Consider the following 22,528-nt stretch of genomic DNA (forward strand, 5'->3'; position numbering starts at 1 on the left):
GAAAGAAAAAGAGGGGGGTTATCAGGTTATCGTCCCTTCCATCTCCTTTGTGGTTACTGCTGTTCCTGCAGGGCAGAGAGGGAAGCTGGAGAAAATTCCTGTGAATACCTCCCTTATCACCTCCAGGACTAGATGGAGCAATCAGGCCATCAAGCCAGAGCTTCTACAAACAGGTCCTTCTTGGCCCCTCATCTGTGCTGAGATCTGAAAAATCCAAAAGCAGTGACGACATCATTCCTCTTCTCTGGAGCTGCGGTTCAGTGAGGAGATGGGCTTTACTCCCAACCCCAATAGAGAACAGCTTGGTGCCAAACTATCTAGTCCCAATAATAAGAGAAAAAAGTCAACTATATAAACTATTAGTAATTTGAATGACATCCAACCCAACCTTTATTCCAAGCATAAATCTTCCACTAACCTTGTGGAAATTGCAACTCACCAAACAGTCTATTTAAATTTTCTAAGTCTCTTGTGACTGAATCATTGTGGTTTTGACTGGAACTAAAACTCTGATCTGTTAGACTATATGGTAAAAATTATCAAGACTTTTTAAGAAGTATAATATGTATATTCCTTTTTAAAAGGCCAGGCACAAATCTAACACAGAAGCCAAAGTAAATCTGTTCCGTAGGCAGCTACAGCAGCACTCAGCATGTCTGCCAGGCCCTTCTCTACCCCAGTAAGCAGAAGGCTACAGCACAAGACGCGACGCGTGGAGCTCTCTGCAAAGCACAATTTAAAGCACCGCTTTAAAGGTAATTTGAATAAACTTTCCAGCTGCACATGCATCCCTTATCTTCTTGGAAATGTTAGCTGCTTAACTTTCTCCGTCTCCATTCACTTGATGTTCTTTCCCATCAGATCACCTAGTCTAATCATTCTCCTCAAAAAAAAAATTTTTAAGCAAAACTATATCTGAACACAATTTTAACAGGCTAAGAATACAGCTTCTCTAACTACCTGGACACCAGGCCTAGTAAGCAAAAGTGAAAAGGGGAGCTGAGTGGGGCCTTTGAGGTCATAGGGTGCAGAGAGGCAGAGGTGAGAGAAAATAATATTCTGGGTTGGGATACAGAAGGAAGATGAGGACCTTCTGACTCACTTGGCCACTTCTCTTCCAGACCCAGGGCTTCTGTTCTACTTGGCAGATACTCCCTTCTCATTTTAAGCCAGATCTTATCTCTATGAATATAGGGTTTTGGTTGGAACCAAATTAGTGGTGTGATCCAATCAGTACTAAAACTGCATCATTTCCATATTCTAGACATTGCCATAGGGGGAACCACACTGGATGAAGATGTTAGATAAATCTGTGAAAAAAACAGTTCTCTCTCAATGAGTCAACATCTTGACAATAGCAACCACATATAGCACATCCCTGTGGGCTTTCAAATCTAAAGCCACTCCAAAGGACACCATATCTGCAGAAAATTAATCTTTCCTTACTAGTTATCAAACTACAGGTAATGAGTACCCTGCTTGGACTGTAAAATTAATAGCATTTTCAAGGAAATGAAGTTCATGCATTAGGGCAACACATCTGTGAGAGCCAATACTAAGAGACCACACTACTTGAATTTCCCTTCTACAAATAAGAATGCAAGCCCATTGCTCCTTTACCTTGTTTGGTTTTTCCGTCAAGAGGAGCAATTTTTAAAGACATTGTACTACAACCCTTTTTCTCTTAGGATGCTTCTTAATGAACGTTTGTTTACTAGAGCACTTTACAGGAGTGGGGATTTCACATATTTGCACCTCTAAACTTCAGGATCTTGTCCTAAATTTTAACTTGTGTCATGAAGCTAAGGACTTTAAGCCATAAAAACAAAACAAAACAAACAAACAAACAACAAAACCCTGATTTTACTAGAATTCAGGGCAATTGATTCAGACATTTTATTCCCATTATTTTCTCTTTTTACTTCATCTCAAAAGGAGATAATCTGAATTGCTCTAATCTGAAAAACAATAAGTGTAACAAATACTTGACAATGAAAATGAAAAGCCTCTAAAAATCTGTTACCGTAGCAACAGCAGGAATGTGAAAGAATAAGAATACACTGTCAAGGCATCATTTCGGATTCCATAGATTTGAGGCCTAAATACAGTCAGCTTTCATTAGCTTTTTGTTTTTCCCAGCAGGTCCTTGGACTTTGAAACAAAACCTGAATGACAGCTATGAGCAATTCCAGCCTGGCTCCTGATTAGCTATGCCAAACAAAACAACTCTCTGCAGTGTAAACTTTCCAGGCATCTGCAACCAAGCCTCTGGAGAGACTGCAATTCCTCAGTGAGACTTGGAGGACTGATAGAGGTTGGGGTGAAGGGTAGCTAGGAGGGGGATGGGTGGAAAGGATCAGACCTTCCCCTCGAACTAGCTCCCCAAATTAAAGCAGGGGAGAAATAAAGAGAAATTGCTGCCTGCCGTGCTGCTGTAGGTTCTATCTCTGATTTACTCTATGTAACCAATTCTTAATCCAGAATATTCTTCTCTAATTAACATTCGTGATATCCATAGCATCTGTGCTTCCAAACCAGTAATGCATTTAGCCAGCAAGCAATTCTGAGCCTTCTCAGACAGGATCAGAGAGTCAATAATCAATTAAAGATACTCCAGGAAGAAGGGGGACAACATATGAATGGACAATGCTTCAAGTGGACAAAACAATTTTGCTGTTTCGTTTCTTTTCATTCACTTTTGCTAGATGTGGACCTAAAATTAATTGCACCAAAGGACACTGAACTGTTGTATGGGGTCCCATCTGCTACATAATTAGATCTTCAAGGAACTAACTAGTAAGCTTCCTTCTGAAGATCAGGCCCATAGATCCTGCAATGCCTAAAAAAGTACTTTATCCACACAAAAGAATTCAAGATTAGATTTCAAGGCAGTCGACTCCAATTGGAAGCTCAGTTTCTAAAGTTATAGGCCGTCACCGAGAAAGCTGCCGATACCTGCTCTGGAGAGTGAGGAGCCAGTTCAGCTGCAAGGGAGGGGGAGCTAAACTAAATGACTGACTTAAAATCTACCAGCGTCCTATCACTTCAGAAGGGAAAAGTCATGATTTTTTTTTTTTATTTCATAGCTACACAGCAAGATGATAGCACTGAAGTTAGCCTTGTCTTCTAGAAAGCGACCATTAACTAGATTCTGATCTCTGCCATGTACGCGATGAGCTACAAAAACTGTTGGCTGGCTTACTTGAAAGTAGGTGAACAAAATCCCTACTTCTAGTCAATAACTGCCTCTTTAAAAAAGAGTTATGATGATTTAACAGGAGGAAAGCTTCAAGTTCCTAAAGTCTGATCTGAAGACGTGACAGTGGAGCCACCGAGAAGTGCACGGTCACAGCATGAGAACCTTACTCAGATTGAGTATAGCTCTTTAAACCACCAAATGGAAAGTTCAAGTTCAGACAGAAGATTTGATTAGAAAAGCTTGTTAAAAATCCACGTATCATTGAAAATTAGAGATGAGGAAAATTTCCATTTCTTAAAACAGATAATGCCAAACTAGAAAGCTTCATTCCCAATTATTTTATTCAATGTGTCTCTAGAAACCACCTCTCTATAGAAAACCTTTGGAACATTGTTACAATTGATGAAGACAGGATGGGAACCGCAGAACAATAGAAAGGACCCCAAACCTGCTTTGCAGTCCCTAACCAAAGCTGCTGATTCAGCACAAAGTAACAGCAGAATTCTTATCTTTAAAAGGAACAACCTATTGTGTGCCGGGAACAAAGAGCCATGCACAGGAAATCAGCCAAATCTAAGCCAGATGGTCACTGATTCAAGTTTCATTCTCCCATCCCCCACTTGCCTTGACACTCCAGAAATGAATTCAGACAGCATCTCACTTACCAGGTGACATCTTTCCAATTACCCGCATCCTCCACCTCAGTGCTATCTAATGCTGGAAACAGAAAGCTCTTATAAGTTGAGAAAGTGGCCAGGCCACAGCTACTGACAATGAAGCGCCACTAACAAGCCATTCTCTGTTTCTACACATGCCATGAAGTTCCACAGATGCAATAATGAAAAATGTCCACAGCAATCTGTTCTTCTCAATACAAAACAGAAAGAAAAAACTCGAGAGCGCAGGTCCATCACAGATGTTTGCGGCAGGGACTCAGCACTGGACCACCACATTGCAAGGGTTATGGTTCTTAACCCAGAAATCCTTACTACAATGACCAATAAAAATCATTATAATAGGTATAAATGCTAATTTTAAATCTAATTAATAAACATAAAAATTGTGTTACAAAGTACACGTTAAATTAGGCAGGCTTCGTTCCACACTGCAGAGTGGAACAGAGTGTCGTTTTGTTCATTTGTTTGTTGGTTTCCTTATCCAAAAAAGATGCACCTACATGAAAAAGTAAAAGTATAAGCATAGCACAGGACTTGAACAAGTATTATTCATGTCCTGTTTGTACCTGGGACAAGGATGTCTTCTCCACAAGTGCTGTCCTTCAAATAGAGAAGAGACTGAATATACAATTCACTCCCTCTAACCCTAAGTTTGGAGGAGAAAAAGCTGTAGAAACAAGAAAAAGGTTTGTGTCGGAAGGGAGCAGTACATGTAAGGATGGTGCTAACATTTCTACTTGCAAGGAAATACCTCAGCATATGCCATGGAAGCTCAGGGAAAATGGACAAAAAAAAATGCTCACAGGTTTTGCTTACATATTGATGCATATGACTTTCATCCAAAAGAATCTGTAACTGAGAATTCTACTATACACACATATTTCAAACCCCTATTGGTTGCTAGAAAACTCAGTCTTGAACTCAAAACAGTAATGATTAGAGTAAAATGTGAGGAATTGTGGCTCAAATCTGTAAACATTCAATGGAAACCTGGTTTTTAAAAATGTTCAACCCATTCCTTTATGCTAAAATTAGGTTTAGAATAAATAAATTCTTTTCTTTGAAAGGGATCCTTGGCTCTTTAGGGGTTGGCTTGAGAAATATTTACATTTATAGGGCTTAAGTAAATTTTATCAACCAACAAATAACAATTCCTTCAGTAAACTTTATTAATCCTTTTTATAATTACTTTGAAAACATCAATGCAGGAGTACATTTTATTGGCATACTGTAGTGTCACTCTCCCCAAATTAACATATAGAAAGGTTGGGGTAGATCAAAGAGGTTTTGGTCTATTTGTTTGTTTTTCTAACACAAGATAATCACATGCTAGAAGGATAATGACTGAAGACAAAAATGACTTCAAAATATGCAATCAGCAGCGCCCTGAGAAATGGCCTGTTTTATTGTAGGCAAATAGAAACGATTTTGAGACACACACAGTACCCTTCCATGAGAGGACATTTGTGGTGATGGAAAAAAGCAAATCACAGGATGAGACTAAGCTTTATTTATTGGATAAAATATATCCTAGATACATATATATAGCTTATAGATGTGCACATCATACATTATATCAGTGTGCATATGCTGTCTGTAATAGCTATCTTTGGGCGTCTCTGATATAATTTTTAAAAGATGTATTTCTACCATTTGATTTCTGCTTGAAACATTACCATTTTTCTTTATATAATACTACAAAATCATATCCAGTGTCATCCTTAGCTATTGGTATATTTCTTTTAAAACATACAAATTAATTTTTTTCATTTAATTCTTAGAAATACCATTGAGAGAAAATTGATAACCAATTAAGAATCTTTAAAAATAACCTTATTCAGTGTTGGCTGTTTAATGTTTCTTTCTTCCTTTCTCTCTCTCTTTCTTTCTTACTTTCTTTCATCCTTCTTTCCTTCCTTTCTCTTTCTTTAGTATAAGACAGGATTTCAGTACTCATGAAAAAAATGACTATTTATGTTAAAATTCTCTTTTTTTTTTGAAATCATCTTTGGGGGTCCCCCAGATAAATTTACATTTAAATGAAGCATACACAAAGGCAGCTGGCTGCCCTGACCATCACAGACACACCGATGCATTCAGAGACTCAAATCTCAGTCCTTAGGGGGATAAAATTGGTGATCACATAACTAGTTCTAAATAGACAACTTCATATACCAATTTCTTGGGATTTATGTGGCAATGCTTTACAAATTAAGAAAAAATTAAATATAAACATCTAAGCCAAAAGAGAATTCTACTTATAAAACCCAACTCAGACTTCCTGTGTACAAACCCAAGTTTTAATAAATCAAACTATACAAAAAATGACTATATAATATAAGATAGAGTCTTGTACACTAACCTCTAATCTAATCTTTTCCTTTCCTTCCTTCCTTCCTTCCTTCCTTCCTTCCTTCCTTCCTTCCTTCCTTTTCTTTCTTTCTTTTTTTTTTTTTTGTGGCTTTTCAAGACAGGGTTTCTGTGTGTTACCCTGGCTGTCCTGAAGCTCACTTCGTAAACCAGGCCTCGAACTCAGAGATCCACCTCCCTCTACCTTTTATAAATAATTTTAAGATGCTGTAAGAATTATATTTTGGGGTCAGGTGTGGCATACACCTTTAATCCCAACACTCAGGAGGCAGAGGCAGGAGGATATGTGAGTTTAAGACCAAATCTGGTCTACAAAGCAAGTTCCAAAATAGCCAGGATTGTTATTTAGGCGCCTAAATAAATAAATAAATAAAATAAAACTGTATTTTGGGGCTGGAGAGGTGGCTTAGTGGTTTAGGAGCACTAGCTGCTCTTCCAGAGAGCCCATTCAATTCCCAGCACCCACACGGCAGCTCACAACTGTCTGTAACTACAGTTCCGGGGGGCTCATCACCCTCGCACAGTCATGAACACAGACAAAATACCAATGCACATAATGAAAATTTTTAAAAAGAACTATAAAAGCTCACTATTTTCCTCATAATCTATTTGTAACATTAGAATACTGACATATGGAGTCACTATTCTACTATTCTGAAGGTTAAAATAAGCTTTTATTCATTTTCTTTCTAATTGATAATTCTATATGCCTTGAACTTGCTCCAGAAATGGCATCTCAGCAGGAGCACATTTATTAAAATTGGTTTCTGTTCTATAATATAAGAGAAGGACATAAACTGAATGTTGTTCACACTGATATTCCATTTTTCCTCCATCCCTTCGGGGTTGAAGAGGTGACTCAGCGTGAAAAGTATAAGGAACTGAGTTGAGACCCCAGCATTCACAGAACAGCCAGGCACCGTAGTGTGTGCCCCTAATCCTGGCACTGGGGAGGCAGAGGCAGGTTTGGAGGTCAGAAGACAACTTTGACCTGGAGGTCCCTAGTCAGTCAGTCTATAAGACTGATGAGTTCAAGGTTTAGTGAAAGATCGTGCCTCTAGATAGACAGACAGATGACAGACAGACGAATGGATGGATAGACGAATGGACGGATGGATGGATGGATGATTGAGTGAGTCTTAAGATGGAGCCTTAAACTCTGAATTCAATCCCTAGGCCCCGCATGGTAGAAGAAAGGAACCCACTTCTGAAAGTTGTCTTCTGACCCCCAAACCTGCTCCATCATGTGTATATACACCTACATATGTATACATATACCAAGCACACATACTCATGTACCTATATATACACAATTCCTACCCCTCCCAAACAAGGCATGTCATTGTTGAAGCATCTATAAGGCACGACTGGAACATTGTCTCCTCCACCTCAGCATCACCCAGTAGCTTCAGATTCCACAACTGATCCCTCAGAAACAAGTTTAAAGCATTTTTGGATTAAATAAGAAAATAATGGAAACAGACATTTAAACTCCATTAGCTTCCAGGTTTAATTAGATTCTTTTATAATTTTGATGTTGGGGAACAGAACAAATACATATTATGCTGTGTAATTTTTATTGCATTTGTGATGGCTTAAGGAATATACTTCATATAAAATAAATCTGAGCCGGGCGGTGGTGGCGCACGCCTTTAATCCCAGCACTCGGGAGGCAGAGGCAGGCGGATCTCTGTGAGTTCGAGACCAGCCTGGTCTACAAGAGCTAGTTCCAGGACAGGCTCCAAAGCCACAGAGAAACCCTGTCTTGAAAAACCAATAAATAAATAAATAAATAAATAAATCTGAATCCACAGAACCACAAGTCCCAGTACCATCTTGTCATTTTCTCAGGGAAAGAACTACTCTGTGGGTGCCTATCTTTCTCTTATAGCACCCGGTCCAGTCACAGGAGCCTAATAAAGTCTTATTAACATAAGTCTAGCACAATTTCCTGCCCCGTGGAGAATTCTATTAGCACCACTTAATGACAACCTCTCACTCAGTCAGAAAACCATAAAGATAAAATCATTTTTTAGGAACTGATATTCATTTGAGAAAATAATTACTTCATACTCAAATGATGACTAAGAGACAATTAGTTGGTATTATAAATATTGTTGGCTTAAAAAATCAGTACACACTATACACAGCCTTTAATCTAAGACAGAATTATGGTGTCTATAATATATGAACTTCAGCTACATACAGACTCAGATAATCTACTAGAAAGGATATCTGAAACAAGCCCACAATGATTTAATTTAGGAAGTTTTGTCAATTAAAATCCAATCAGCAATATGAATTGCAGCACTCGTTTAATATACATAATGACAATATATAGAGAGACTATATATTGACAATATATAGAAACTATATCGACTATATACAGTCACATTTTACATAGCATGTGACTATATATGTATGTATATATAATGTGACATATATAGTCACATTATATATATAGTCACATTTTACAGAGCATTTCTGTCTGAAACTCTCCCTTCCTTGGTTCTACTTCACTATGTGGCATTATCCTAGAAACACATGGCTTCAAGTTTTTTATTTTTGTTTTTGAGGCAGGGTCTCTCTTTGTAGCCCTAGCTGTCCTGGAACTCACTATGTAGACCAGGCAGGCCTAGAACTCAGAGATCTGCCTGCCTCTGCCTCCTGAGTACTGGGATTAAAGGAATGCATCACCACCACCCGGCTTTCAATTATTATTTTCTTTAAAAATATATTTGCTGATAAGCTTAAAGTCTATATTACTTAAAGCAGATAAGCTTGAGGATAAATTAAATATGTATAAGAATTACATAAATAATTTTGCAAACTTAAAAATGAGAGAAATAAAATTAATATCCCTTTAATCTCATCCACAGAATTGCTTTGGATTTATTTTCCTTGCTACCAACCTTTATTCAAAAGATAATGTCTTTCAAAGGGCATGCGCCTTGGCTTGACATTCTGGAGAAGGTGACAAGATTTTGCTGTCCATCTACCATCTCTCCTTTCCCTACAGAGTCCTGTGGACAATGGCTTAGGTCTGAACGAAGTTTGGTTCAGGTCAGGCAGATACGCAGTCGTAGACTAAAGCCAGCAGTTCTCAACAGATGGTGTTTATTCGCTCATTAAAAAGTATTTATTGAGGGCTAACTATGTATTTGTTCCAAGAGCTGTAGCTAGCGAGATAAAGGAAAGAGACAGATATCTGCAGCTTGGGAGCCTTGGTTCAAGCTTGGAGAGTGAACCTCAGGTTTGGTACCTACTCCACAACCACATTACAGCTTTGCACAGCCTGTTTGCCCTGAGCACACACCAACTCCAACTTGTCTTCCTGGACACAGCAAAACATTATAAGACATAGTTACTGACATTCAGGTTTTAGAATCCAATAGTCACAAAATGCCAAGAGGATGACTTAAGGAAAAAAAACTGGCTCTGAAATCAAACAGCCTCTGTCTGTCTGCAGACTAATGCTTACCACCAAGGGACTTGGGAAACAGTGTGTCTTCTTGAGCTTCCTTTTCTGTAACTTTAAAAATCAAAATTAGTCAGCCTATTTCACAGGTTATAAACAAGGTATGTGCAATGTGTGACACACTGGCCATTGGTTCTCATTAATCAAACCATAACTATGAAAGCTTGCTGAAAATTACTAAATTCTATGAGAATACTAAACAGAGAAGAACAGAGGGGTCACAAAGTCCTTTCTGGCTATTTTTCAAAACCTGTGTTTTGTGCATATACAAATATTCTCTTCTCCCTTCCTCTGCCCATACCCATGCTCTGAAATGACAGACACACAACTATCCTATGCATAATGCTATTCCTAAGCAAATCCTGCTCTGAGGCACCAGTTCAGATAAGGCATACTACTGGATCAAGAGTCTCTACAGAGGTATTAAGCATTTAGAATGTCTGATTTTACAATTGAGTTCGAGGCTAGTTTGGCCTACAGAGTGAGTTCCAGGACAGCCAGAGCTACACAGGGAAACCGTGTCTCAAAAAAACAAAAAAACAAACAAACAAACAAGAAAGAATAAAAAACTGATATTTTTAACATTTTAATGTATATTAAAATCATCAAGTTAAAAATATCAGTAAAAAACAAAATGTCAGTTTCCTCACTAAAAAACTTAGGCAGATACTTTATTCTAAAATTATATTAAAACTATGAAACAAAATTTTTCTCAGGTTTTCTGTTTGCTGAGAGAACTTGAGAGGAATTAAGTTTTATTCTTTTTTATTCTTTCTTGTTTGTTTGTTTTTGTTTTTTGTTTTTTTTGAGAGGTTAAGAGTATATACTGCTCTTGCAGAGGACACGAATTCAGTCCCCAACACCCACATCAGGCAGCTCACAACTGCCTCTAAGTCCAGCTCCAAGGGAGCCAATGCCTTTCTAGGAAGGAAGGAGGGAGGCTGAAGTTCATCTTTAAAAGGTGGGGTGGGGTTGCAGATGGCACTGGCGAGATAGCTTAGTAAATAAAGGGTTGGCCGTGTAAACCATAAGCCCGAGGACCTGAGAGCAATACTTGAAAGACGAAGGGTCTTCTAACGTAGCCTCTGCCTCCACGCCCATGCTGTGGCAGGCACACACTCTTCACACACACACACATAAATCAAATAAAAAACTAAACTAAAACAAAAGGGAACAGACTTGGAGGGGTGGAGACATGTCAAGATGTCAAGAGACATTTCCTTTGCTCTCCGATGCCAATTATAATCAATGAGGATAGTTTTTCAGTCCCCAAAATACACTATAAGGATGTATTGAATAAACTCGGTGAAAACAGTGCAGTAGATAAAAGAAATAATGCACCAGGTACTCTGCTCTTCACACTGTAGCCTACAGCCGTGGCAACTTCCCATTATCCATGCTGCTAAACTAGGTCTGTAGGCGTTATGTTGAGGGATAATTTTAAGACTTTGATATCCATAAAAAGCACTTGGGTACAAGACACATTCGGAGGCTCCATCTCAGAAACATTTATTCAGTAAGGTGTGACTGCATTTCACAAGCAAATATGACAGGCGTTGATCCTGAAACACGGTGAATTTGGGGATGTTTAATTTCCTTCCAAAAAATTTACAGAGTATGCACAGAAGAGAAGACCAGGAATTGAAGTAAGTCTGCCTCTCCAACCTAATCTGCAAACTCCCAAGGGGTCACCACTCAGGTGTTGCTTCTCAGTGATGCAACCCCAGGCTCACTTTCTACTCTTCCATTTTCCTCTCCAGCACTTCATCTAAAGGAGTCATTCTATAAGGCAGATGCTTTACTCCGTTTCCCTGGTTAAGCATTTTGCTCATCCAGCAAATGTGAAGAGCCACTTAACTTCACAGTGGTATCCCCACAGTGAGAACAGGGTCTAGACAAAGCTCAGGAGTTTTAACTCCGTCACAAAACACAGATGCAGCTTGAGGGATGCACAGATAGAGGCAGGGTTATCAATTCACAGATTCCTGGTCCATGCTAGAGTTCCATTCAACAGACCACAGGGAGGAACGGGGAGGCTGGGATGTGGACTTCTTTTTCTCTTTTTCCTTTGGTTTATCAAGACAGGGTTTCTTTGCGTAACAACGTTGGCTGTCTTGGAACTCACTGTGTAGACCAGGGAGGCCTCAAACTCACAGAACCGCCTGCCTCTACCTCCTGAGTGCTGTGATTAAAGGTGTGCGCCACCATTGCCTGGCAGGATTTCTAACAAGAACCCACAGAGAAAGGCTGTATGTGTTTTCAGAAGAATAGGCTCCATAATCTTTTGTACTTAAGCTATCTACCTAAATAAGCAAAAGGATTCTATTAGAGATATTTTCACTTAATATATTTAAAAACACTACTTTCCCAAATATTTACTGCTGACTGATTTTTTTTTTCCTTTTAACCTTGTGTTTACATTCTTTCTAAACTTTTTTGTACTGGAAAAAAATTATTTTTTTGTTTTGTTTTTTGAGGCTATAACTCCCCCCTTTTCTTTTCTTTTTAAATTGATTTTATTGAGCTATATAGTTTTCTCTGCTCCCCTCCCTTCCTTTTCCCTTCTACCCTCTCCCATGCTCCCAATTACTCAGGAAAGCTTGTCTTTTTCTACTTCCCATGTAGATTAGAACCATGTATGTTGTTGTCTAGTCTCTCTGAGATCATGTAGGCTGATTTTCTAAACTTAATACTCTACTTTGTATATTTATTTATTTACTGTATGTGCACAGCACACACCTGTGGGTGCCACAGTTTATGTGTAGATGTCAGGGGACAACTTGCCAGAGTTGGTTCACTCCTTCCTTCATGAGGGTTCTGGTAACAGAACGGTCATCCAGCTTGGCGGGAAGATGACCCTCTGGACCATCTCTCTGGCCCTAAATTTTCACTCTAATTAATATTTGATGTTATAATTTTGCCATATGTTTCTTTTGCATTTGGCTAAAAACTTCCTTTTTCTTTGAAATGCAGCCTTGCTACCTAGCTCAGGCCGGCCCCCAGTTCCAGATCCTCCTGCCTCAGGCTCCTAAGTGCTTAGATTACAGCTGCGTACCACCACATCAGGCTTAATTATTTCTTTCCAACAAACTCCTAGGGGGAAATTCCTGAAGAATTGAGTGCCCTCCAACAGAACTTACCTCTGCACAGGACTTGCTCTTATTTATATGCCCCTGTGAGTGGTTAGTAACCACATGTTGCTCTCCAGCACTTAAAATGTGAGCAGCAGAGTTGAGAAATGGACTCTTTGCTTGAAGGTGTTAATTCATGCTTAACTGGCTACCTATGGCCTGGGGTTACTGTCTTATGGTAGGCAGTTTGATAAAGGCTTAATACATGATGCCAAATTGCTCTCCAGAAAAACCTGAATTTTTGCCTTCAATCTTAGTAGAAAATAATGGTCAATTCTTTACCTAATTGGCAACACCAGACTTTAACCTATTGAAGTTTTATTATTTGAACACTGGAAAATGCCTGTAATCTCATTATGCTTTTCCATTATCATGTAACGAACAGCAGATTTCTTCTGTCACCATGAGCAATTGGTTACGAATATGTCTGTCTCCCCACGTCTCTTGACCCAGGCTGGAAGTGATCTAGATTCTAGATTGGTTTGTTCAGGCAACGTTTTGTCATCAAAAATATTCAAGTTAAACACTCACAAAGATATGATTCTGTTTTAAAAGCTTTGGAACCAGTCACTGGGCTGGGGTTCCTGAAATCAGAAAGACGTGTAGGATTTCCTATTAGCATTTTTCTCCCAGGATCAATATCACAATTGTTTTTAATGTTCCAGTATCCAAGCTCTAAAAAGAAATTCTTAAGTATTTGCTTTCTCAGTCCTCTGTGGCTTCTTTCGCAGGCTGGCTCAGGTCCTTTCTTCATGTACTTGCCAAATGAAACACCTGTAGTCATGTCTTTCTAGTAAGTCACTGTTTCTGAGTGTTCTTTACCTTCTTTGATAAGTCAGATGTACATCTCCTTTCCAGGCCGTTTTTTTTGTTTTTGTTTTTGTTTTTGTTTTTGTTTTTTTTTTTTTTTTTTTTTTTGGTTTTTTGAGACAGGGTTTCCTGTAGTTTCTAGAGCCTGTCCTGGAACTAGCTCTTGTAGACCAGGCTGGCCTCGAACTCAGAGATCCGCCTGCCTCTGCCTCCCGAGTGCTGGGATTAAAGGCGTGCGCCACCACCGCCCGGCTTGAACAAACTTTTCATACACTCTCCCAAACACAGCTCTAGGATGCTACATCCCTGTGTGCTAGCTTCTAAGTGTGTAGTTCTTTAGTTAAAAAGAGTGTGTCTTCCCCTAAGGATGCTTCGTACATCCTGTGGTCACAACTGTAAAGCTGGCTTTTGTGTCAGATTTATTTCTATGGCCTTGGGCAGCACTTGTATGTTTTGTTCAGCTGGTGGACAAAGGCAGGTTAGACAGGTGCAAAAATAAATCCTCTTTTGCAACCCAGAAAAAAAAATATTCAAGTTAACTTAAGAATGTGAACTTTGCACTTTATCTGGACTGTCGAATGGTGTAGCCACAGTGCCCACATTCCTAAAAAGCAACAGGTAGAGGAGCTTGCGAGGCTCTGCCACCTTCAGACTTTCTTAACCACTAAGTTCATCATTGCAGCAATAATAAGGGTTACTATTTTACAGGTGTCCTGCTACCTCACACATTAGTGTCTGGCCCATCAGGCTACTAGTTTGTAATTCCTGTCTGAATGAAATTTTAAGAGATTAAATGACAAATAGGAGCTAATAGCAATAGCTACCTTTCATCCTATGTTTAGCATGCAAAATGATTTTATGATGTTTTCAGATCAGTTTACAACTAATATTTAGCTCACAGAACACTTTTTTGTGAGTGTTGAAGTTTCTTTCTCCCTAGAATAGTCGCCCAGCACTATATGGATTGTTAAAATGCAAATTGGTAACTTTGCTTCCCAGAGCTTCTAACTCAGTAGCTCAGGGTGCACTGTTAGACTCCGCACCTAACTCCAAGCTCACTCAGTAGCTCAGGGTGCACTGTTAGACTCCGCACCTAACTCCAACCTCACTCAGTAGCTCAGGTTTTCTCAAAGCCTACGAGGAGTGTTATACACTCCTAAAAGGGTTGTAATGGTATGTAATTCTGACAACCTAGTACAGGCCTTTTTCCCTAAAATCAAGTCCACATTTATTTTCTCATGTCTTTACAGAAATCCTATGCAAAAAGTCAGTAACTAAAGCAGTAACTGTTAACCCCACTTTCCAAAACAAAAACCAAGAAATTCCCTCACACAAGAGGTTAGAAGAATCAAAAAAGTATCCTAACCTTCTAAACAGAAACACATCAGCACAGGCAGTGGTTCTGCTTCCAAACTGGTACCATAAAAACAGAACTGTGTCCAGGAGTAGAGAAGGCGATCCAAGACATGATTCCCTATAACAAACACTGCGTCTGCTGAAGGGACTACTGAAAACAGACAAAGTACTAGGAAAAGACACTGAGGTTTCTATCTGCTTTGTCGTGTATAGACAGGACAGAAACCATACTCTGAGCAGTGGATGACAGGGTAAACATGGAGTTGAGTTGAAGTCATTATGCAACTTCACATCTGGACTTGGAGGAGTGGTCAGTCAGTCAAGAATGAGAGAAAAGGAAGAGTACACAATAGAACCCTCCTGGAGCTCAAGACACAAAGAGCAGCTTTATCCACACTGGGTGTGTGTTTGCCAAAAATATCAGGGCTGCCGGTGCTCCAGAACTTACAGGAGCATGCTTTCGTGTAGCCTGAACTACCTTGACTACATAAGCACTCTAGTCAGGGCCACAACCTCGCGATCCATCCGTTGCCTAAAGATAACCCAATTAGGTCATAAATTTTCTTGGTCTGATTTTTTAGAAGTATTTCTAATTGAAAGAAAAAAGACCATAAACTGTGATCATAATTTCACTACTTATAAAACAACCCTCCAAAGAAAAGGAGGGTACTTTTTATCACTTTAATAAATATAGATAGATAGATAGATAGATAGATAGATAGATGATATTAGACATTAACTTTAATAGCAACTTTCCCAAGATTAAACCTATAATAGTTGGTAAGCATAGGATGAAAACAGAAAAAAAAAAACCTATAAATGATCTGAAAAAGGTTATCTTGAAAGACTTAATGCACTCTTCACAAATGTTGTAACTGGCTTCAATACATTCATCATATAATCAGTGAAAACCATGGAAGCACCGATGCTTCCATAACTCCATTTAGAAAACTAAAAAACTATTGTAAAGGGAAACTATTCTCTCATGTGCAAGCCAAAGGAACAAATCAAGGGAAATGGGTGCAATTTTACTCTGACCAAACACTAATAATTTAATTGCTACAAATCATCAGAAATTTGAAACTTTATCAACAAAAGAGGGAACGTTCACAGGTATTTTCATGTGTTACTTCTTGTTTTTATTTTAACCTTTTAGAGAACTACCATTATAACAGTTTTATAGATTAGAAAGCTAAATGATTAGAAAACAAGCTACTTGATCAGTATTCCCATTATATGCTATGCTAGCTTTGAACCCAGAATTTCTAACTTTGAATCCACCCATTTACAACCACACTGAAAAAATATCCTAAGTATGTTGAGAAGGGAAAAAAAGAGAGGTAAAAGTAGGAAAGACTGAGAGGGAAAGAGGGAAACTGTTTACATTCATAAGGATGGTCATATTTTTTAATTACTTTAAAATCTCCAAAGAGAACATTAATTATGGGGCATGTGTTGCATAAAAACTTACAAAATTATTATGAATAATGAAACTGTTTTTAAATGTTTATAAAAACGCAGATTAAAATTTATCTGTAACATAAGTCATCTATAAAAAGATCTGTGTACACATCAAGACTTGGAGAAAACTGAGATGCCTACTACCATTTTAGAATAACTTTGTTCTTGTCACTTCAGTTATGGGGGAGTTTTGTTAGGAAATCAAGGTTATTTAAGTGTCTTTGCAAACATATTCTTTTAATTTATAATTTTAGCACATCAATCAAGCACTTTTAAGATTTTTAAGATTTTGCTGTAATTCATTTGTAGAATAGACCTTCATCTTAATAGCAACGATTCTGGCAATTACTACCTGCAGTATATATTTTACATATCTTAACAGAGGTCTTTCATGGTGATCAGAAAATTTTCCTGCTAAGAATATGAGTGTATACTTACATAGTAACAAAATATCATAGCTGTAAGGAGTATCTGTAGTCTAAATACTCTTGAGAGTTGCTAATTAAATCGTCAAGACTCTTTGAGGTAAATGGGCTTTACTTCCACTTTAGCAAAAAGAAAAGTAACCATTTGGGAAGAGTGGTTTTCCTTAAAATAGCACCATGAATTGTGAAGAGAAATCTCTCTCCAAGGTGACATGCAAAAGTCCACTCAGCCCCAGAGTCCGCCTCCACCAACAGCAACAACAGACGTTTTGTGAGAAAGTCAGGCCACTGTTCCAGAAACCCACTTCAAGCATGTCTAGCCTCTCCTTTCTGAGTCTACCTCCAGAACATCCTTATCATTCCACCGTTTCGTTATCTACAGTCCAACAGGCTATTCTTAGCTAGGCTTAGAGCACCTTGACTCCTTTAACAGAGCTTAGGAGCCAACAGAACTTAGAACTTAAGACAATAGACTTAGACGGTAGAACTGAGGAGTCAGAAAGACACTGGAGAAACCACGTAGCAGTTTTTTTTTTTTTTTTTTTTATGTAACTAAGGGGGCAGGAGCAGGAAAGCCTTCCCATGGAAAGTATGGCCTGTCTGAGATAAAAAAAAATCTTAAACTTGGCCTCCATATCCCTGGTGACATCCATTTTTAGAGTGTGTATGTGCCTGTGTGTGGTGAGGAGACCCGGCCTAAGGTCTCAGACCAAGTGCCCTATTTCTGAACTGTATCTCCACCCCTTTAAATGTTATTTATGTTATGTCAATGGGAGAACACAAAAGTTTACTTGGTGTTTTCAGAAAAAAAATGTGAACAAAGTAACTACTGTTTGCTCTGCTTCCTAGAGGTTCGAGGTGGAGGGGGAGAAAGGTTGCAAAGCCAGCATGAAGAAAAGGTGCTCCACTTTGCACTTACACTAGGTCCAAGACTTAACTTTCTAACCGATTGTCAAGGTGTAAGTATCCACCACCAAATAAGACTTTATGTCATCACAAGAGGACCTCAAATTGGTAATTGTTATCATAAATATGCATATCCATCTAGATGTGAGCAATCTTATATTCCATTTCTCTCCTCCACTATTTCCATAACATTTTCATTTTAACAGAAATTTATACATATAAATTGGCAGCTGTGGCTACCTCATAGAGAAGTTATGGAAGGAAGAGTTTAATTTCCACTGTATACTCTTTGATGTTGCTTGAAATTGTTTCCTAATTTCTATTTAGCTCTCAGTATTTATTAAAGTTTATATTTCCTTTTAAAATTCATACTTATATGTATATAACTATTATTATTTCAGCGAGTGTATTATTTTTAAATTTTCTCTTTTTAGTGAGTTTTCCATATTGCATTTTCACCAAAGTTTTCAGAAAGGAAAAAATAATCACAGCAGTGACTAAACTAAAGCAGAATTTCGGGCTTTACCAGAATACGACAGAGGAGCAAGCGGTTTTTAAGTGAGAAATTCAGTCAACCTCTTTTGAACTGCCTCAAATTGCAAAGGCTCTTTTGAAACAGGACTTGAGGAGGATTTCTTAAGGGAGGCGGGATGGAGAATCTCACGGTTTCAAAAGTAGAAATCAAAATTTGTTTTTTATTTTAGCCAGAAACACGGTTCTGGGCTAGGGTTTCTAGAAGAGAAAGGAACGCGATGGAGGAGTCGCACCACGACTCAGTTGACTAAGCAGCCTTCTGGCACAGAGCCCTATCCTGCACGTTTCCTGGGCTTGGCTTTAATGAGAACTCAAGCGGTGAACCTATACAGATAATCTCCTTTTAATGAAACGCAGGAGGACTCCAGGAATTCACCAACTTAACACACCGCCCACCTTCACCCTGCCTAATCAGGGAACACCTCACCTTGCTGTCTATTTTCACGGTCAGCTGTCAACGCAACCCTTTGTGTCTCATTCAGAATAAGAGCAGTTCGGAAGCGCTCATAGAGAAATGAAAATGATGACCGGAAGACGCACGTGTGACGAAGTGACATTTGGCGTGGACCACAGCAAACGGCTGACCACGTCTGACCACTCTCAACTTTGTCAAGCCCAACTCTACCCATCCTCTGCACGGACACCTCCCCGGCATGCTACAGGCCGTCCACCCAGTGCTCGGGGACCCGCTAGCCGCCCCCTCGTGCTCGGGGAGCGGCCGGGACGCGACGCGACGCGCCCCCTCGCCGCAGCCTCCCTTGCCCTGCAGCTCACCGGCCACCTCCCTCCCGCCACAAAGGCAGTAGCGGAGCCGGGGTGACAGGCCTGTGACCGCGGGCGGCGAAGCTAGGAAGCCAGGGACAGGGACCGGGATAGGGTTTCCTGCTGGCACAGGCGCCTGCCCAGCCGCACGACTCACTCCACACTCCCGCGCCGCCTCCTAGGTCGTCAGAAGAAAGTCCAGGCGAAGCTGCCCTGAGCCTGCAAGGTGTCCAGCCCGCCAGAGGACAGGCCTTGGCCGCCACCGAGTGCCCTCGCCTCCCAGTACCCGCGAGTCCGGGCAGCAGCTCACCTGGCCCCGACAGGAGCAAGGGCAGAGGGCCCGGGTGGTCTCTGAAGCCCCGGGCGGCTCTGCGCTGCGCTCTGCTCCGAGGTGCTAGCGCCGCCGGTGGCTGGCGTCTCTGCGCGACAGGCCGCGGGCAACGCGCTCAGTTCCCGGGGGCGGAGCGAGGCACCACAGCGGCCAGAGGCGGATTCCTCAGGTGCTGCCCCTCCCGCTCTCCCTCCTCCTCACTGGACCCTCCTGGCCTGAGCACCCGGTGTCCCTTTGGGCCTCCGAGCCTTCGGGCCCTAGAGGATCGGAAGTGCAAGGTGCCAAATGCGCTCCCACGTGTGCTGTGGAGTCCTTCGTGCAGTCTTCATGCCTGGGTTTGCAAACTTTAGCGCAAATTTGATGTGTGTGGCCACTCAGAGAAGGAGGTAGTAGTGTGCTGGGAGTCTTCTGGGAGGAAGGATTGCCCCCTAGTGTTGCTGAAGAGTGTGGTCAAGAAGCACAATTGTTTTTTTCCTCTGGATCCTAGTTCGTTCAGAGTGCTTTCAAGTCACTGTGTGACTTCTTTGTCACTAGATAACGATTAAAAGTCCCTTTGCATGGGCAGTGATTGGTCAAAAGCCCTTGTCCTTTTGCATGAGGCGGATAACAGGACACAGACAAAACCAAATACACTTCAAGTGGGTTCCAAGCCAGAACATAAGTCTGTACCTCTCTGATGAACACTCGCTGGAGTTCCAAGACACTGGCCAGCCCACTCTCCTGTTGTGGTTCCCAGACCTTCAGGCTTGCCCTGCTCTTGCAGAACCTCCTACAGAGACCACAGGGAAGTTTCACTAAGGGCAGCCACTTCCAGCAGGCACTGGTCCTTAAAGGTTACTACAAGGACAGAAATTCTGGAGGGATTCTGTGGTCGGTTAGTGACAGATGTCGCTCCAATTTTCACAGTTCATGGCCTCTTGTATTCAAAGCTGAATCTCATTTTCTTGAATTTTTGAAACTGTTGCCGGAACACAGAAAAGTTGAGCCATTTTCATGCTTTTGAGACTGTAGCCCCGATAAGCTGCCAGTAGGTATGTTGACATTGACAAGCATTGTGGTATCATTCTCAATCATAGTTGAAAGACAATGTTAATTAAACTGTATCACATATGATCTGTAAGTCAGCACTCTTACTTTTTAATGGTTTGCTATTTTTTGAAATTAAATCTCCCAGCCCTTTCTTTTCTTTTCTTGCACACCCTTTCTCTATCTCACATTCATGCCCTCTTTTTAATTGCTGTTGCATATATGCATGAGCACTGAACACACAACTAAAACTTCCTCAGTCTGTCTAATGTTGCCTACATGTATGATCTCAGGGCTGACAGCATGGTATTGAAGGTGAACTTGCTACCATCACTTCATTAAACCAGAATAATTTCTAAACACATTTGTCTTGCTTTTTAAACTTTCCCCTCAAGCCAAAATAATTTTCCCTTTTTTCCTCTTCTTGTGGCATGAGGAATTGCCAGAGAACTGAGACAACTCAAAGCATGGGTCAGTATGAGTAGTAAAGGAAGAGATGTGTTTGCAGCTCAGATTGTCTTGTACATTTTGCAGACTTAAATAAAATCAGTGTTCCTAAATAACTACAACATAGAAGGTGCATAGCAAGTTACCTGTCTCAGCAACAAAAAGGAACAAGAAATAGTCAAAGCAAATGGAAAATTTTGGGAAACTTGGGCCTTTTGAGCCTTTACAAAGCCTGTGGAATTGAGGGAGAGGAACACCATCCATTAACAAATGATCTGAAACTCCACACAGTTTAGTTCATGGACTGTTTTTAGTACCAAGCACCCTAGACTCTACAAGAATGTCACAGTTCAAGGACCTTCATCTGATACAGGATTCTGGTATTCACTCTTCCATAGTTCAACAAATATTTATTGAACTCCTACTGAAAATCAGCTGGCTTAACGCACTGATAGCACTAGGTAGGCTTCATCATCAAACAAGATGAAGTTTAAACAAGTTTAAACAAATCTTTAAACAAGGTTAAAAGTTAATGATAAAACCAGACAGTGGTGGTTGTATGCCTTTAATTCCAACACTCAGTAGGCAGAAGCAGGTGGATCTCTGTGAGTTCGAGGCCAATATGGTCTAAAGAGCTAGTTCCAGAACAGCCAGGGCTACACAGAGAGATCATGTATCCAAAAACAAAAAAAAAACAAAAACAAACAAAAAACAAATTTAGGTCAGCAGTGGTGGTGCATGCCTTTAACCGCTTTGCTCTTGGAAGGCAAAGGCAGGTAGATCTCTATGAGTTTGAGGCCGGCCTAGTGTACAAATCGAGTTCCAGGACAGCCAGAACAGTTACACAAAGAAACCCTGTCTCAAAAAACAAAAAGTTAGTAATAAAAGTGCTACTATTAGGTCAAAGTACTTGACTCTCTCAACATCCCTGTTAGTAAAATAGTCCACGTTTCAGGGAGTGGCTGACTGAGATGAAGCATTAGCTCCTAGAACTCCATAAAACGTTTCTTCTTTGAATTCTTCCACTCTCTCATCTACTTCCTAATGATTTCCAAATGCCTTATGCTTCAGGAGAGTCCACAGAAATGATAGAATATTTATAAATGTTTACTGTAAAAACCCTTTGCTTCACCACAGGGCAAGTTCTGGGATTACAACCTGGTCCTGCTCCCAGGAGAAGCCTGCCTTTGCGTTAGTTTCTTTGGTCCTTAGCACCACCCTCTGAACTATCCTTCCTCATTCATTACCCTCTGTGGTCACATCAGAGGTAGGCTTTAGAAAGCAAGCTGTCTTGGGAGAAGCCAAAGTTTTCACAGCCCATTATTGATGCTGCAGGTTTGGCAGCTTCAGGGTTCTTTTACAGTTTTCTTGATTTCTTTGAAAGCTGATCTTCCATTGGGATACGCGTGCTTTTTGTCAATCAGACCCAAAGTTTGCTAACTGGCAAAATTTCAAACACAGTTGACCAGTGTGGCTGTTTTGCATTCTGTTCTTCAGGCAAGCTTCATTTACTAAAATGCAAATGAAATCTCACTGCATCTTATACTTATTTCTTTGCTTCATTCCTCTCCCGTCTCACCTCACCTGACTCAAGCTTGGTGACTCCCCATCCCTG

General features: G+C 40.2%; 1 protein-coding gene across 1 annotated transcript in view; it reads right to left on the reverse strand.

Moving 5' to 3' along the window:
* Greb1l (GREB1 like retinoic acid receptor coactivator) overlaps positions 1–19,547 on the reverse strand; it is a 251,590-nt gene extending 232,043 nt beyond the window's left edge. Inside the window, 1 exon segment of the mRNA XM_038331492.1 lies at positions 19,420–19,547. The gene's annotated coding sequence lies outside the window, so the exon portion shown is untranslated.
* Positions 19,548–22,528: the final 2,981 nt, after the last annotated feature.

Source organism: Arvicola amphibius, chromosome 5 (genome assembly GCF_903992535.2).
Source record: "Arvicola amphibius chromosome 5, mArvAmp1.2, whole genome shotgun sequence".
Classification (NCBI taxonomy): domain Eukaryota; kingdom Metazoa; phylum Chordata; class Mammalia; order Rodentia; family Cricetidae; genus Arvicola; species Arvicola amphibius.